Raw genomic sequence first — 18,962 nt, 5'->3', positions numbered from 1 at the left:
CACATAGCTAGAAATATTAAAAATACCCCCACAACCGATAGAAACCCCTATCTGCAGGGAATTTGTATTCTGGTTCATTGGCAAGATTTCATTTTCTTTATATTTGGATTGTGTCTCAATTTCAGCATTTGGACTATTTTTGTTATTGAGGCCTCAGGTTTTTCCACTCCCTCTACATCCCCTAAATTGGTATTATGTTATCCTTCATGTAATGTTCTAAAAACATCGTGTCTACGTGATTAGTTATTTCTATTTTGCTTTAATTCTAATTTGGAAAAAATGACCTTATAATAGAGGGAATGTGTATGGAAATTACTCCTCCCTCCATACTGATTACTGATCCACCTATTTTATCCACACAAGCAGCAGATGTAGAATTTATTGCTAATCCGCCTACTATTTCCACACAAGTAGCAGATATTGATGAACTGAACTTCACATTACATATTAACACACAGGAGATATCCCATAGTGGATCTAATATCTCAGAGCTTTCTAGTGCAATACAGATTCCTATTGCTGGGGAGTTATCTGGACAGATCCAGTTAGCGGATACACTGAATATTTTTAATCAAGGGAGACCCTCTGATAAAATAAGTAGTATAAACCACATAAAACCCCCTATAAACAGAATGACATCCTTGGAATTATCTCCGATTTTGTATGAAAATAGTATCTTGATAAATTCTCAAACACAGAATGCAGTTGCATCTCAAACTAATAAAACGAAAATTACACATTTTTTCCACGTGGTCCCCGGACGTTGTCCAAAACGAAAAAGAAATTTAGGGGATGTAGAGGGAGTGGAAAAACCTGAGGCCTCAATAACAAAAATAGTCCAAATGCCGAAATTGAGACACAATCCAAATATAAAGAAAATGAAATCTTGCCAATGAACCAGAATACAAATTCCCTGCAGATAGAAACCCCTATCGGTTGTGGGGGTATTTTTAATATTTCTAGCTATGTGCTATCTGAAGCTGAACAATCCTTGTTAGGTCGAGGATTGTCTTTCTGTCCAGCTGTCCCATTTAATAATTTCACTTTGCTCTGTGTTTTTTTTTTTTTTTTTGGGAAAAAAAAATTTTTTTTATTTTTTTTATATATTTTTTTTATTTATTTAATTTATTTATTTATTTATTTATTTTTTTTTTTCCCTTTCCTTTCTTTGTCTACTTTTCCCTACTTATAATGATAGAAACTGATTGTAATTTTATAACTTTATATTTATATATTGTTTTATGTTGTATGTAAAAATTATTATTTATGATTATAGGATTCACAAGTTTTTATACAGTGAATCCTTTTTATAAGAACCCTTTATGCTTCATTAGGCATTAATTTATAGCAATCCTTTTTACTCTATTGAGCATATATGAACTCAAGGGGTTAATATAGAAGTATTACTCTGTATCTGGCCCCACCCCTTTTAAGTAATTGTATATCTAGTCAAATGTATATAAGGATCAATTGTTTGCTGCTTGTCACACCTGATGAAGGTGGCTGTGTCCACCGAAACGCGTTGTGTGTGTGTATTAATAAATTAGTCCTTTTAATATTTTTGCCCTGTTATTGGCGCTCTGGTACCGCTATTCATATCCATTGACTATTTAAAATTGTGGGCATCCGTCAGACGTTTTACATATAACTGTGCTACAAATCCAGCCATTTGAAGAGAACATTCAAAATATTATCCTCCATAAAAATAAAATGGGCAAGGCGCGTGGCAAGAGATGGGGAAGTGGATGTGATGGTGATGGTGCGTGCAGAGGTCGAGCCTGAGGCCGTGGGCAAGCTGAAATTGTGCCAAAACAAACACCCACATCTTATCGTTTGACCTTCCTGGCTGTAATGCACACACCCGGACTGACTGGCGTGTGCGTGTTTAGTGGTTCCACTGTGCCATGAACCGGAGAGTGCTTGGAGGGGCGTAACTAAGTATCTGCTCGATCCAACCAAGGTCACACAACGGCATACGACGCCAGTGCACCAGGGAGGAACCGAGCAGAGGGACCAGGGTCTACTCCAGGTCAGACTCCGGACACGGCTGTTGACCCACACCGGGGAATACAGGAACAGGCAGGCTAGAGCGCAGGCTGGGTAGGGTCCAGTACAGACTGGGAGACGAGTTCAGAACCGCAGATGCGGTAATCAAACAGAGCAGAGCGAAAGCGCAGACGCGGTGGACAAGGCTGAGCAAAGCGAAAGCGCAGACGCGGTGGACAAGGCTGAGCAGAGCGAAAGCGCAGACGCGGTGGACAAGGCTGAGCAGAGCGAAAGCGCAGACGCGGTGGACAAGGCTGAGCAAAGCGAAAGCGCAGACGCGGTGGACAAGGCTGAGCAGAGCGAAAGCGCAGACGCGGTGGACAAGGCTGAGCAGAGCGAAAGCGCAGACGCGGTGGACAAGGCTGAGCAGAGCGAAAGCGCAGACGCGGTGGACAAGGCTGAGCAGAGCGAAAGCGCAGACGCGGTGGACAAGGCTGAGCAGAGCGAAAGCGCAGACGCGGTGGACAAGGCTGAGCAGAGCGAAAGCGCAGACGCGGTGGACAAGGCTGAGCAGAGCGAAAGCGCAGACGCGGTGGACAAGGCTGAGCAGAGCGAAAGCGCAGACGCGGTGGACAAGGCTGAGCAGAGCGAAAGCGCAGACGCGGTGGACAAGGCTGAGCAGAGCGAAAGCGCAGACGCGGTGGACAAGGCTGAGCAGAGCGAAAGCGCAGACGCGGTGGACAAGGCTGAGCAGAGCGAAAGCGCAGACGCGGTGGACAAGGCTGAGCAGAGCGAAAGCGCAGACGCGGTGGACAAGGCTGAGCAGAGCGAAAGCGCAGACGCGGTGGACAAGGCTGAGCAGAGCGAAAGCGCAGACGCGGTGGACAAGGCTGAGCAGAGCGAAAGCGCAGACGCGGTGGACAAGGCTGAGCAGAGCGAAAGCGCAGACGCGGTGGACAAGGCTGAGCAGAGCGAAAGTGCAGACGCGGTGGACAAGGCTGAGCAGAGCGAAAGTGCAGACGCGGTGGACAAGGCTGAGCAGAGCGAAAGTGCAGACGCGGTGGACAAGGCTGAGCAGAGCGAAAGTGCAGACGCGGTGGACAAGGCTGAGCAGAGCGAAAGTGCAGACGCGGTGGACAAGGCTGAGCAGAGCGAAAGTGCAGACGCGGTGGACAAGGCTGAGCAGAGCGAAAGTGCAGACGCGGTGGACAAGGCTGAGCAGAGCGAAAGTGCAGACGCGGTGGACAAGGCTGAGCAGAGCGAAAGTGCAGACGCGGTGGACAAGGCTGAGCAGAGCGAAAGTGCAGACGCGGTGGACAAGGCTGAGCAGAGCGAAAGTGCAGACGCGGTGGACAAGGCTGAGCAGAGCGAAAGTGCAGACGCGGTGGACAAGGCTGAGCAGAGCGAAAGTGCAGACGCGGTGGACAAGGCTGAGCAGAGCGAAAGTGCAGACGCGGTGGACAAGGCTGAGCAGAGCGAAAGTGCAGACGCGGTGGACAAGGCTGAGCAGAGCGAAAGTGCAGACGCGGTGGACAAGGCTGAGCAGAGCGAAAGTGCAGACGCGGTGGACAAGGCTGAGCAGAGCGAAACTGCAGACGCGGTGGACAAGGCTGAGCAGAGCGAAACTGCAGACGCGGTGGACAAGGCTGAGCAGAGCGAAACTGCAGACGCGGTGGACAAGGCTGAGCAGAGCGAAACTGCAGACGCGGTGGACAAGGCTGAGCAGAGCGAAACTGCAGACGCGGTGGACAAGGCTGAGCAGAGCGAAACTGCAGACGCGGTGGACAGGGCTGAGCAGAGCAAAACCGCAGACGCGGTGGACAGGGCTGAGCAGAGCAAAACCGCAGACGCGGTGGACAGGGCTGAGCAGAGCAAAACCGCAGACGCGGTGGACAGGGCTGAGCAGAGCAAAACCGCAGACGCGGTGGACAGGGCTGAGATAAATCGCCGAAGAGGTAAACAAAGACAGCAAAGTGGACAGAGCTCTGTTCACATGGAACAGACTGGAAAAGAAAGGCAGAACCAGACACACACAAGGTACTTGCAAAGATGTAGCGAAATGACTCCAACTCACAAACGGAAGTACTAATGACAACGAGTAGAAGTTAGGTGCAGGTTCAGACTCTACAGAAAAAGGGAGTGACGCACCCCTGGGCCTGTGTCGCGCAGCGTTGCGCACGCGGGAGCTTACCCGGAGCCGGATCTGTTGAGGGTTGTAGTCTCGTGGCGGTGACCCGGTCCGTGCCCAGGGAGTCAGACTAAGTGGCGCTGTATTAGCGGTAGATGTTGGACGACTACACCACACGTTGAATGCAGCGAAGGAGCTGCCGCTGCAGGGCGGACCGCTGAGGCTGGTGGTAGGATTGTGCAGCGTGATAGTATCACCCCCAACGGGAGGGGTATGGCCTCAGGGCAGCCGACGTGGATGATGGGGTAGCAGGAATCACTCAGACGATGCGGTGTAATTCAGGGTCTTTACTGGTGATAAAGATAGACCCTCCCGGAGTACTGGCTAGCGATCGGGGCCTGGTCAGTCCTTGAGCAGATGGGATTTCCCCTGGCCAGGCGGAGTCGTAGGCCTCCCAAACTAACTGTACTCTTCTGGCTACCTTGCTAGAGGCGGGTATAAGTAGCCCACGTCCCTGAGTGTACCGTGTGGTGCTCACCCATATGGCCGGTGACTCGGGGCCATCTAGTGGCGTCCGCTCCACGACGGCGGTGCTGGTCCCACGCGTGTGACCGTGCCTTCGGGTTTCTTGGCCAGAGGACCTGAAATCCCCTGCCGGGCGGTTTCTGCTGCTGGGTAAAGATTAGTCCCCACAGCCTCGGACTCCGGGTCCGGTGATAGCTTCTCAGTCAGGGCGAGCTCTGCAGCTGCCAGCCCCTGACTCCTTATAGCACTGCTCTCACAGAGCTCCTGATGTTCTTTTCCTATATCTGCTTCTCTTCTCTGTCTCTACTTCTTCTCTACTCACTAACCCTGCCTCAGCCCTAGGTTTATATAGGGGAAGTTCTTCCCCTCCCAGGACTGGGCAGGAGGTGTGGCATGCACAGGATCCCTGACCAAGAGACCTCCCACCTGCTCTCAGACATAACATTGCTGTTACTGTGGAAACCAGACCCCTGGGGTGCCACAGGAGCAAACGGACATAAAGACAAAAAACAGGTAAGAAGCTAGGAGACAGTTCAGATATGAACAGTTACTGCAACAAAATGCAGGAACGAGCCTAGGTAAAGCCAAGTGCAGGTTCAGACACTGCAGAAAAAGGGAACAAATGGACATAAAGACAAAACAGGTAGGAAGCTAAGAGACAGTTCAGACAGGAACTGTACTGCAACAAATACAGGAGCGAGTCTGGGTATGCGGCCCCCAGAGAGCGAGACGAACAGGCTAAGAGCGTGTTCAGACAGGCCTGGAAATACAGCCTCAGGAAGGCAAAAAGACAGCTGGCTAGAGTACACAGACAGGACACAGTTCAGACACGGAAACTGATACCGCAAGGCAGGAAACCTAGACAGGACCTGGCACATCAGTGACAAGAAGCCAACTGACAGAACAAGATGCTCAGGCAAGGATTCCAAGGAGGAGCTGGGTTAAATACCAGGTGACAGACAGCAATAGGCTGAGGACACATCAGGGGAGTGTCAGCAGCTACAAGAAACAGGAAGTTCAGCGGGCGTCACCCTAAACAGCAAGAGCAAAGCAAAGCAGACAACATGGAAAGAAGCCAGAGTGGCAGTCTGGACTGGAGATCAAGTGCGCGCTCTTGCACAGTGGGAGATGGACCACTATGCAAGGACACCGCCAGGTATGTTACACTGTCCCAATTACTAGGGGACCGCAACACACCACTATTGAACCCCGAGCAGTGTCAAAAGGTTTTTGGTTGGATAACAGATAATGCTTCCAGTATATTTGCCACAACCACCTTGTCTTCCACACAGTCAAGTCTCAGTAGCCGTGAGTCTGAAGTGCATATTCCTCACCCTGATCCTCCTTCCTCCCACCATGCTGAGTGCCCGGAGACAACTAATCCCACATTTGGGACACTCCGAAGAGCTGTTCACTTTTCTATTTAAAGATTCTTCTGACCGCTCATCCAGCCAGCTTCAAATGGGGCAAGAGGAGATCACATATAGCAATGCCCAAATATTTGAGCAACCACGGTCACATGAAGGCCATGGTGGCAAAGTGCAATTACTATCACAAGAGGTGGATGATGAGACAATTGCCAGAAAGTCAGGAGGAGGACTTGGGTGCGAAAGTGGAAGACGAAGTGGTGAACAGTAAGTAAATGACCCAACCTGGCAAGGTAACGTAGAGCGAGGACAGCAGCACACAGGGGGTGGGAAGCGTAGCACCACAACAGGCAGGAGCAAGCAGTGTGGTAGCCACAGACACAAGTCGGGCAACCGTTCCCCAGAACACCAACACGACAGAACTTGCCAGTACATCTGTTAGGTCTTCCCGAGTCTGGATGTTTTTTAAAGAAGGTATTTAGCGAAAAAGGTGGTACCCAATATTAGAATATAATTAGCAAAAGATAAAACAATGTTTCTTTATTATAACCTTATTTATAAACAGCTTGATGCTGGACAGTAGTATACACAAAGCATGTAAAAAAAGTCACACAGTGTACTGATTGAAGAAATGATCACAAATATTAGGTCAGTTTAATTGAGACTTGACCTACCTAACCCAATTGTTATAATGTGGTAGAATCCTTAACAATATAAGGCCCTCCAGGCAAATATGTGTCTTACCAATGGTCAAAAGGCCCATACAATATGAAAATCATGTGACATATACACTACCATAAATAAAGAAGACAGTACACATAGACCGACACACAAAATGCTTGATAATACCAGATAATTATTAGAGTATGATAATGGATAGTGGTTAGGCAATGTCATATACCACTCGGACCATACAGATCTCCCATCTCTAACTGTACGATAAAATAGACCAGTGCACATTGAAGGCTAACCGGTCATATAGTCACAGCAATATATCTGAGTCAGTGGGTACAGCTACCTCTCAAACTGCTGTACATCCACACAAACTAGATTTACAGAAAAATAGGTGACACTCAGCTCAATAGAAAGAAACCACTACTTAGCTTTCCAGTATTATTAGCAGTGCTCCAATATTAAAAGGCGGGCTCCAGATGCGTTTCTCCATCATCAGGGGAGTGTATAGCCCATTCATAGACGAATGTTCTGCACCATCACAGAGGTACATATGCTGATAAAAGATTGTCCCTGTGTCTTTTATAGACGCCGCACGTTGACCGCCGGCATGCAGCATGCTTCCAGGTTGTCATGTGTCAGCTGGGTGACGCACATACTGCCAGATGCATACGCGCATCCGGCTCTTGCAGTGCACCGTGGAACGCACATGCGCGGGCACGAATCCCGCAGTCATCTCGTGCTCCCCCGCACCCACTCAGGTCAGAGGCAGCTATACCTCCAAGCAGTCCGCCATGGAGACCGCATTAGAAGAACTGTCTTTAATTATGAATTTCATATTGTATGGGCCTTTTTACCATTGGTAAGACACATATATTGCCTGGAGGGCCTTATATTGTTAAGGGTTCTACCACATTATACGAATTGGGTTAGCTAGGTCAAGTCTCAATTAGGCTGACCTAACATTTGCGATCATTTCTTCAATCAGTACACTGTGTGTGTCTTTTTTACATGCTTTGTCTCTAGTACTGTGCAGCATCAAGCTGTTTTAAAATAAGGTTATAATAAAGAAACATTGTTTTATCTTTTGCCAATTATATTCTTGTTTTTTTAAAGACTCTGCAGTTAACCCCAAAAAGGTCATTTTCACCATCTGCCAGGCCAACATCCAGAGTGGTAGCAAAACTACCAGCCGGACGACCACCAGCATACTCAGGCACATGATAGTGACGCACCCCCAGGGCCGTGGGGTACTCGACAGTTGGGCCTTATGGCTGCTTTTAGGGGAGATCATGGTGGCTAGCCCGGTCCATGACCCAGGGTGGTCACTGAAATGGGGAACTTATTGATTGGGGAAAGTTGTCGTGACGCCACCTGTGGTGTCTGGTGAGGATCACCAGCGCTGCGGCAGTCCTCTGAGGCAGATGATAGGGCAGCTTAAGATGGAATGGCTCCCCACAGGTGGAGCAGGCCTCAGGGCAGTGTAGAAGAAAATGGAGGAGATGCGCTAGGCGTTGTAGTGCAGGGAGGGAAAAGGTACCGGCGGAATGAAAGAGCGGAGGCAGTTCAGTGCAGTCATCTGAGTTTACTCACAGTTCTGTTCAAGTTCCCCAGGTGAACATTACTGGTGCAAGCCTCCCGCGTCGCACTGCGTTCACTGGGCAGGGGTTCAGTCCTTCCTAAGGCAGCTCGGGTGTACATGGCAGAACCCCACTTTCATATGTACCTTCCTAGACCGACTTCACGCTGGGTCTTTACTCCATCCTGCCCTGCGCTTCTCACTGTGAATCCTATTCGGGACCTGCTTGACCTTACTTGGATTGGAGTAGGGGTTTGGCTTCTGGCTGTAGAAGCCAGAGGCCTCCGGTTTTTCCAGCCGAGGCTTGAAGCTGCACGACTGGGCCAGGATCCGGTCCCCTTCTTGCGGCCTAGATCCTCCTGACACCTGGCAGGTTCGGGGTGTTCGGGTGCCGCCTGCACTCGCCGTACCCCCTAGGATCCCTTCTGTAGATCGGAGCCTACTCCCTGCTCCCCTCCTGGGCCTCAGTCCTGGGCCCTTGAAGTGGAGCAGAGCTCCTAGAGAGACTCTGCTCTCAAACTGTTCTCCAACTACTTGACTGCCACTCCAAGATGGCTTCCCTATTTTATATCTTTACTCTACGAGTGCTCCCATGAACTACTTCCTCCACCCACACCCACTACTGGTTCCCCCTAACTTTGGTTTCCCCCCACCCCAGCCAGGGTCAGGGCTCAGCAGAAAAATACATTGCGTCTTGCCCCTCCTGCTGGCCTGGGGTAGTGTAGTGTTGGATGTAGGTGTTTGGGGTTCCGTGCAGCACTCCCTCCTTACCTGAGAGAAGGGAGACACCACACCTCTGGGTGAGGTGCAGTACTTTTGTGGCGACTGAACCCTGAGGGGCGCCACAATAGCAAAGCACCCGACTAGGTGGCCCAAACCCAGGGTCCAGAAACAGTGTCTGCGGGTGAAACCACTCTTTGTGCCGCTGTTGTGCATGCACACCAAACCCCTGTCCATGTTACATGCAAAGATGCCTCCCTCCCTGCACCTGTTGTTGCACACTCGTAACTAGAGTTGAGCCACCCCCGTAGTGTTAGAGTTCGGTTCGGTTCGTCGAACACCCGTATGTTTGTCGAACTGTTCATCGAACTGTTCGTCGAACACCGTTAAAACCAATGGCAGGCAAACAAAAACACATAGAAAACACCTTCAAAAGGTGTCCAAAAGCTGACAAACTGCTCAGAAGACACAACTGACACATGGAAAAGTGACAAGTACATATAGTCATGCAAAAAGAAAACAGGTGGAGGAGTAAAAGGAGGAGACAGATATAGGCATGTCATGCCCTTCTAAAACCAAAAAAGTGCGAAGCTGACAAGGTCAGTCCGTTCCTGCCCGTGCAACCTCCATGTCGCCGGGTTTGTGCCAGAGCTGCAGTGGACCCTGACGGCCAGCCCCCCTCTCCCAATACTGGTGCCTGTCCGCTGGTGGGTCGAGCGAGCCCCCCTGCGGTGGAGGCAGGTCTAAGCTTTTTAATTTAAATTGTCTCTGTAATTTGCACGAGTACACTTTAAATCCTTTTACAAGGATCTATTGGAGGGCAAGTCTGATGCCAGCAGCCGCGGGAATTCCAGCTCCAGTAGCGTCCACTAAAGCTGCTGCAGTTAAAAAGCTTTTATAAGGATCAAGCTTGGCGGTCCACTGCAAGGCGTCCTACCGCCAGTCCCAGCCCCTGTGCCTTGGGGTGCCTCCCCGATGCTCTTCACTGAGTGTCCCGGGGGCCAGAAGCATTTCCTTTGAAAAAATTAAGTGTCCAAACTACAGGTGGTGTATCTTGCTTAACAGGTGGGATAATCCGCGGACTAGCTGACACTGCTACTAGGCCCAAAGTATTGCCTGGGCTAGATGCAGTTAAAAATTTGTAATTAGATACTCTCGTTGGATGCTGAGAAAGCATTCCATAGAGTCTCCTGGCACGCCATATATTATTCTCTTAAAAAGCTTGGGGTAGGGGTCTAGGGGACCCTTTTATAGCCAAAATCATGACCCTGTATCGCAATCCATCAGCTAGGCTGAAGATAAATGGAACATTGTCATCACCTTTCATAATCACCAATGGGACAAGGCAGGGATGTCCTCTGTCCCCTCTCTTATACATCCTAGTGATGGAGCACCTGCTCATCAATTCGCGATAACCCCAATATTAGGTGGATTGAGGTGGGAGGCACCGAGCACAAGTGCTCTGCATTTGCTGATGATGTCCTAGTATATATCACTTAACCACATATATCCATCACTGCTGTTATGGCTGAAATAGATCACTTTGTTACATGGTCAAATTTTAGAATCGAGGCAGCGAAGTCTGAGGCCCTCGATGTCTCCCTCCCCAAATCCATACAGGATTCCATCCAGTCCAGCTTTCCCTTTGCCTGGCCCTCACAGGGTATCAAATACTTAGGGATTTGTATTCATAGAGACCTCTCCCGTCTATTTTATCTTAATTTTGGGCCCTTTATTGAACAACTCCATAAAGATCTTACTTCTTGGACGGTGAAGGATTTTTCATGGTTCGGCAGAATAAGTATATTAAAAATGAACGTCCTACCTAAACTCTTATACCTCTTCCAAACCATTCCCGTGGTAATTCCCTCAAATTTTAGGAAAAGACTACGCAGTAGCTTTTAGTCTCCCCAGGATGACACAGGTGGGGCAGATGATGGTTGTCCCGGCCCGCTGGCCGCATTGTAGCACAGTGAGCTTCGCAGTGCAACTTATGCTTCATATCCATGTGACGGTTCATGCATGAAGTACTCAAACTATGGATTTTTTGGCCTTTACTTAGCTTTTGGTGACAAATGTTACAGATAACACGAGTTGGTCATTCTTAGCGATCTGAAAAAATGCACAGGCTATGTAAGGTTTAGAGCCCATGCAACTCTGCTGCTAACAATACTATCAAATGATTGGCTGGGTTAGATGCAGAGCGTCTGGTTTGATTGGGGGTCCCCACAGTCTGCCTAGGCTAGATGCAGTTAAAAATTCTCATTAGATACACAGGCGGTGCAGCTTGCTTCGCAGCTGGGCTAATAAGTCCAAAGTATTGGTATACTCTATACTAAATAAGGAAGGATTCACTGACTGTGGTGGCCCCTCCGTGGCGATTGGTAGAGATTTGGTGGATGATTATAGGAGAATGCTCCTTAATAGAGAAAGTTGGTGGATTTATACTTTAAATACACGTGTATCAGCAGGTTTAAACATCAGACATGATTTGATGTATCATAAAGAGTGATCATTTATAGATTATATATGTTCCTTTTTTCTTCTTTTCTTTTTGATTATTTATATTTATATGCATTGTTTCTATGCTATACGATTTTAGCATGGTATGTGTGTTTAAATTTCTGATTAATTCAGCCTTGAACAGGTGCATAGCAGGACATGACATAAATACCACTTCCTTGCTGTTTTTTTGCTATGCAATGATTAAGAACTCTTATATGTATTGTGCAGAAAGAAGGGTGAAAGTTCGCCCAGGCGGGAGGGAATTGGAGTTTCGTAACACATTTGAACTGGAGAGGTATTAGAGGCCACCAATGGCCACAGGTACTAATGGAGGTAATCAAGGTAGGGAGAGGGGCAAGAGGTCCGGTCATCTTAGTTATACAGGCCGGGGGAAACGACATAGCTTATCACAAGAGCGCATAACTAATGGCAATAATGAAACTATACACTGAGCGCTTCAGAGAATTTTTCACAAAACTATCTATAGTATGGTCAGAGATTGTGCTGAGAACGGTATGGCAAGGTGCGTGAGACATCATGGCCATCGAACGGACAAGGCAGGTAATAAATATTCGGATGGCAAAATTTATAAGAGACAGAGGCGGTGTAGTGATATGACACAGACAACTGGAAGGAGATAAAGCAGGCCTCATACGGACCGACGGTGTTCACTTAATGGAAATTGGACTGGACATATTACTGTCAGGACTCCAGGACGGAGTGGAACAAGCGTTAAGAGTGATGGATGGGGGTCAGAGTCCAGCATACGAGTACGCAGGATCCTCCGTGGCCTGGAAATAGAAAGGACATGTTGGAGAGTTACACTTGTTGGCCAACTTGCCGTTGTGGAGACTGGAGACACAGGGCATGCTGCAACAAGCTGAATTATTTTAGAAATAAAATGCATTTCTAATGGAATGAGTATAAACAGTGTTAGAACTCTCCTGTTAGGTTTTTTCTATTATGCTGGTCACATGACCATTTTTGCCTATTTAGTCCTGCTCCGCCCTCCTGGTCTTGCTGGACTTCATTGTAATTTCTACTCTTAAGCTAGCCTGGTGCTTAGTTACCTTTCTCAGTTAGGTCTTCGGACCTTTATGTTCTATGTTGTGTGTTTGTCTTTTACTGCTACAATCTCTGCTAGGAGGTGTCCAACTTTATCCCAGTCCCTAGTTCTTGTAGGGATCCCTCCCTTGCATCTATAGGTCTTGTACAGACTAGCCGAGGACTTTAGCGGGTCTGATCGCAGGATCAGGTTCCCCGTTACATCGTAGGGATCTAGCTTAGTTCTATTGTAGGGACAGATCTCCTTTCTTTCTTTAGTGCTTGTAGCAGATCATAACAAACAGTTAAAGCCGTGACCAATCCTCACCCATCCAGTGCTAAGAGTTACATGATTGTATTGTCAATGAAAGGGGGGCGTTAGGGGGCTGAGCGTCTGGGTTTGGTTAGGGGTCCCCAGTGTCTGCCTAGGCTAGATGCATTTAAAAATCATTATTAGATACACAGGCGGTGCAGCTTGCTTTGCAGCTGGGTTACTACGCTGACTAGCAGACACTGAAGCTTTGGAGCAGACCTCTGAGTAAACAGCTCTTCAGACTTAACCGTCTGTGTTACCCCAAGCCATAGTGTAAGTATTTTCTTACGGTTAAAGAGGGGGGGGGGGGGACCCAACCCACCTCTAATTGACGATGGCAACGTCACGCAAAACAAAGCAAGGGGACTCCAAAAAGAGTCTCCATTTTTCCCAAAAATTTGTGGCGCAGACACCACTTAAGTGGCATCAATTGCCCCAGAGTTGCTTAAAACGGTTGGTTAGAATGAGTACCACACACTGCTACAGGCCCAAAATTATTTTCCGGACAAGATGCAGCTAAAAATTATTAGTAATTTGAAAGCTTAAAACGGTTGGTGAGGTGATTTTATGAAATCCTCAAGCTTTTACTCTCCCCAGGATGACACAGGGGTAGAAAAGTCCTTGCGGATTCATGATTTGTTCATCTTTATGAACGCGAGTCTGTCTACATTCTCAGTGGACAGCCGCGTGCGCTTATCTGTCAGCACACCACCAGCAGCACTGAACACACGTTCAGAGAGAACGCTGGCTGCGGGGCATGACAAGATCTCCAAGGCATAAGTGGCGAGCTCCTGCCATTTATCCAGATTGGAAGCCCAAAAACAGCAAGGGTCCAGTGACACAGTCATGGCTTCAATGTTTACTTGGAGATACTCCTGTACCATCGTCTCTAGGCGTTGACTATGTGTCAGACTTCTTGTCTCCTGTGGCCTTGCAAAGGATGGGCTAAAAAAGCTGTGAAATGATTCCGCAAAATTGCTGCTACCAGCAGATACTGTGTTTCTGTTACGGTTTGAGTGCTGAACACTCGACAGTCCAACGGTTGGCAAGTTAGAACTTTGAGATTCACTACATGCACCACTGGTGTTTTGTGGAAAAGCACAAGTAAGATTCTGCAACAATCTCTGCTGATACTCCTGCATGCGTGAATCCCTTTCTATGGCAGGAATTATTTCGGCAAATTTACTTTTGTACCGGGGATCTAACAGTGTGGCAACCCAGTAGTCAGGATTATTTCTAATTCTCACAATTCGAGGGTCATGTTGCAGGTAGTGCAGCAAGAAGGCACTCATGTGTGTTGCGCATCCAGGAGCACCAAGTCCCTGTTGTGTTGGTGGCGAGGTAACAATCATGCTTCCTTCCTCTGCCCTCTCACCCCAAACTCGCACAACAGAAATGTGATCAAGGTCTCCCTCATCTGATGAGTCTTCCATCAGTTTGTCCTCCACTTCCTCCTGGGCTCCTGCACCTTCCTCACTAGTTTGGCTGCTACCATGCGCCCTGGTAAATCCATCTCCCCCACCCTCACATGCCTGCCGCCTTGGTGCTGCCGACCGTCTGGACCTTGCAGATATTAGCCCTTCCGCATACAACTTCTCCTCCTCTACTTCCTCCACCTCCTCTTGTCGCACCACCTGACTCCGAATTCTGTTTAACATGTGCTCCAGCATGTAAATCACTGGAATAGTCATGCTGATAATGACATCCTCGGCACTAAACATCTTCGCCGCCATTTCAAAACTGTGCAGAAGGGTGCATAGGTCCCTTATCTGAGACCACTCCTCCAGCTTGATTTGCCCCACCTCTGGATCCCATTGGCCCAGGCTATACGTCAGAACGTATTGCACCAGGGCTTGTCGGTGCTGCCACAGTCGCTGCAACATGTGCAGAGTTGAATTCCACCGGGTAGGCGCATCGCATTTTAGCTGGTGAAGTGGCGGGTCCAACGAGTTCTGTAGAGCTGCGGGATGCGAACGGCGGAAGTGAGCACACAGCGACCGTGCCCTCTGCAGAAGGCCATCTAGTCCGGGATAGTGGGCTAAAAATTGCTGGACAACCAGGTTCAACACGTGAGCCATACAAGGCACGTGTGTGACATTGCACCGGCGAAGGGCCGCACCCAGGTTTGCAGCATTGTCGCACACGGCCTTCCCTGGTTTCAGGTCCAGTGGAGACAACCATTCATGAAACTGGTTCTCCAGAGCTGACCACAACTTCTCAGCTGTGTGACTCACATTTCCCAGACATTTCAAAGTAAAAACCGCCTGATGACGTTGAGCCCTGCTGCCAGCATAGTAAGGAGGTGTGTAGGATCCCTTCCGCGCAGTTAGAAAGCATGTGGCATGACCAGACAGGTTTTGGGTGCAGGTGGAGGACCGAGAGAAGGTTGAGGAGGCAGAAGCAGTGGAGGAACTTCGAGATAAAGAGGATTGATGCACAACTCGTGGTAACGGCAAGACTTGGAAAGCAGCCCCTTGTCCTGCTGTCACCATAGCTACCCAGTGCCCAGTCAGTGACATGTAACGTCCCTGTCCATGCCTACTCGTCCAAGTGTCTGTGGTGAAATGCACCCTGTCACACAGAGTTTCTCAAAGAAGCGGTGATGTTGTGTGCGACATGCTGGTGGAGCGCAGGCACACCTTTCTTTGATAAGTAGTGCTGACTGGGCATCTGGACCTGGGGCACTGCGACGGACATAAGGTCTCGAAAATCCTCTGTGTCCACCAGGCGGAAAGGCAGCATTTCTGTAGCCAAGAGCTTGCAGATGGTGAAATTCAACCTCTTAGCTTTCTCATGGCTAGGAGGAAATGGTCTTTTACTTGTCCACATCTGAGGGACCGAGGGCTGGCTATTGTGCTTAGACGGGGTTGATAAGGGTGTCCCCAGCAAACTGCCGGTCTGTGAGGAAGATGCAGGCGGACATGTTAGGTTGCCTTGATCCAAAGGTGGTGCTCTCGATGTCAGAGAGCGCTCAACACCAGCTGGTGTTTCCACCTCCAAAGAAAATGATGACCTGCCAATCACACTGGCTGTTGCGGGTAAAGAGGTGGCAGGTCTGCGTCCCAAAACAGGTGTGACTGCTGTCCCCCCAGTCACAGAGGATGGAGAGGCCGCAGATGCCCAAGATTGGGCAGACGGTGGTTGGCCCGGCCCGCTAGGCTGCATTGCAGCACAGTGAGCTTCCCACTGCAACTTATGCTTCATATCCATGTGACGGTTCATGCATGAAGTACTCAAACTATTGATTTTTTGGCCTCTACTTAGCTTTTGCTGACAAATGTTACAGATAACACAAGTTGGGTCATCCTTATCGATCTGAAAATATGCCCAGGCTATGCAAGGCTTAGCACCCATGCGACCTGAAGAGCCACCACGACTTGTGGTCAGAGGCAGAGTTGTGCTTGAGGATGCAGTTGGTGACGTGCTTCCAGTACTACGTCTCTGTCCAGGAAGGCGCAACCTGACCTCGTCGTCACTAGCATCCTCCTCCACCTCCTCTGCTCACCTCATCTCTTGGCTGACTGTGGGTTGACAGTAAGTGGGATCTGCAACCTCGTCATCATCACCCTGTGTGTTCTCACAGCCGTCGTCCTCAGAGCCAACCTATTCCTGCCCTGACAAAAAATGAAAGTTATCGCTCCAATCAGGTATTTGAGTCTTATCATTGTCTTCCTCATTGTCTCCACCAACAGGAGTTACAGTTTGGGAATGAGGGTCTACATTATGGTCAGAACCTTCTGCGTCTGGTCCTGGATCCGACTCATAAAGATTCTGGGCATCAGTGCAGATCATTTCCTCGTCTGGATTAATAGAAGCTCTGGAGCCGACCTCTGATTCGCAGGCTATAGTATGAGTAAACAGCTCTGCAGACTCAACCATCTGTTCTACCCCATACTCAGATGGGCAGCTGGAGACTTGGGAGCTGTGAGGAAACATGTTCGATTGTGGTGACACCTCTGAGGACTGGAGTATTTGTGATGTTGAAGTTGATGTGGAGGAGAGCCAACTTAAAGGAGCACTTGATATCCGTTGAAGCACCTGCTGTTTTTGTGCCTCATCTGGAAATTGTAGCGATTGGCGTGGCCGTAAGAAAGGGATCGTATCACATTGTCCGCTAAAAGAAGTAGACATTTTAGTTTGGCTGGAAGATGGTCTTTCTTCTGCAGATGTTACTGTTGCGTTAACACCTACCCCATGGACACAACCTTTTTTTCCCCTTTGCAACACGCCTATTCCCCTTTCCACCAGCATCAGACCTTTTTCCACTCATTTTGGTGGTTAACTAATTGACAACTCTGGAGTTGTTTGCACAAAAAACGATGGATGGGAACCGAGCAGAGCAGAGTGGCCAAACTGTGGTATTATCCCAAAAGGATTGGCTGGGTTAGATGCAGTAAAACAATTTTATTACATACACAGGTGGTGGAGCTTAGTATAGATGGACTAAGAATAAGTCCCACACACTGCTACAAGCCCAAAATTATTTTCCAAGCTAGATGCAGATAAAAATTATTTGTAATTTCAAAGCTGGTGGAGCTTGATATAGATGGCCTAATACAATGAGTACCACACACTGCTACTCTGCCCAAAATTATTTTCCAGACAAGATGCAGCTAAAAATTATTAGTAATTTGAAAGCTGGTGGAGCTTAGTATAGATGGCCTAATTAAATGAGTACCACACACTGCTAATATGCCCAAAATTAATTTTACAGGCAAGATGCAGCTAAAAATTATTATTAATTTCAAAGCTGGTGGAGCTTGGTATAGATGGCCTAATACAATGAGTACCACACACTACTACTATGCTCAAAATTATTTTCCAGGCAAGATGCAGCTAAAAATTATTAGTAATTTGAAAGCTGGTGGAGCTTAGTATAGATGGACTAAGAATAAATCCCACACACTGCTACAAGCCCAAAATTATTTTCCGAGCTAGATGCAGATAAAAATTACTAATTTGCAAGCTGGAGGAGCTTAGTATAGATGGCCTAATAGAATGATGCTATGCCCAAAAGATTTTACTTCACTAGGTGCAGTAAAAAAATTGGTATTCTATACACAGGTGGTATATCTTGCAACACAGATAGGCTACTCCACTGACTAACACACTCTGCAATAGGCCAAAAAGGATTTACTTAGCTAGATTTAGCCAAATGCTGTGAAAAACACTTGCACAGCACTGGCACAGACCTGCCTGGCAAAAAGTCCTAGGAAATGCTGTAACATAGTCCTCAAAAGGACTGCAATCACAGCTATTCCCTACTCCCAAGCTATCTGTATATTTCAGATTAAATTGGCTTGAAATTAACACTGAAAGTATAGCGCACACAGCAACAGCGGTGCCGTCTAACACTCAGCTGCAGCAGTGAGAAAATGGTGGCGACGGGCAAAATGGCTGGGTCTTATAGGGCAAGGACATGTGACATACACTGCCAATGACACATGCCCTTGCTTGTGTGAAAAAGAGCAGTTCGCTCCGTGTGTGCGCTGCTGATAGGCTGACAGATTGCACCTCCCCACTGTAAATGCGGGAAAGAGAAAACAAAATGGAGATCTTCATTATTTCTGCAGAGATCCATCCCCTGCCCCTCCCCCCGCCCTGCTGTACACTCAAACCGCATATTAACATTGATCAGCATTACTGTGAAAAAATCCAGTTTTGATTTTGGTGCACGAACAGTTACCGAACATAACCTCAAACAGCTGGATTTTTTTCAAATCGTTCGTGTTCGCTGAACAGCTCGAACACCACTCGAATTTGAGATTGGCGAACAGCTCGAGTCGAACAACGCTCATCTCTACTCGTAACTACCACCATCAGCGTCTACTTCCACATCCTTGTCCAAGCGCAGCGTTCAATTGTCCCTATTTCAGTCCTTGGAGTGCAAGCACAAGTTCGCAGCCAATGCCCCACAGGCTACACTACTAAACCGCTTGCGCTCAAAATTCTGCCTTTTAGACTTGTGGAAACAGAAGCTTTCCGCAACCTAATGGCAGCGGCCGTCCCTTGGTAATCGGTCCCCAGCCGCCACTATTTCTCCCGATGTGCCGTCCCCGCATTACACAAGCACGTGTCCCACAACATTAGCTGTGCCCTCAGCAACGCAGTTACTGGGAAGGT

Source organism: Phyllobates terribilis, unplaced genomic scaffold (genome assembly GCF_046119375.1).
Source record: "Phyllobates terribilis strain yellow unplaced genomic scaffold, ASM4611937v1 Scaffold_10__3_contigs__length_209671492, whole genome shotgun sequence".
Classification (NCBI taxonomy): domain Eukaryota; kingdom Metazoa; phylum Chordata; class Amphibia; order Anura; family Dendrobatidae; genus Phyllobates; species Phyllobates terribilis.
This window is presented reverse-complemented; position numbering follows the sequence as displayed.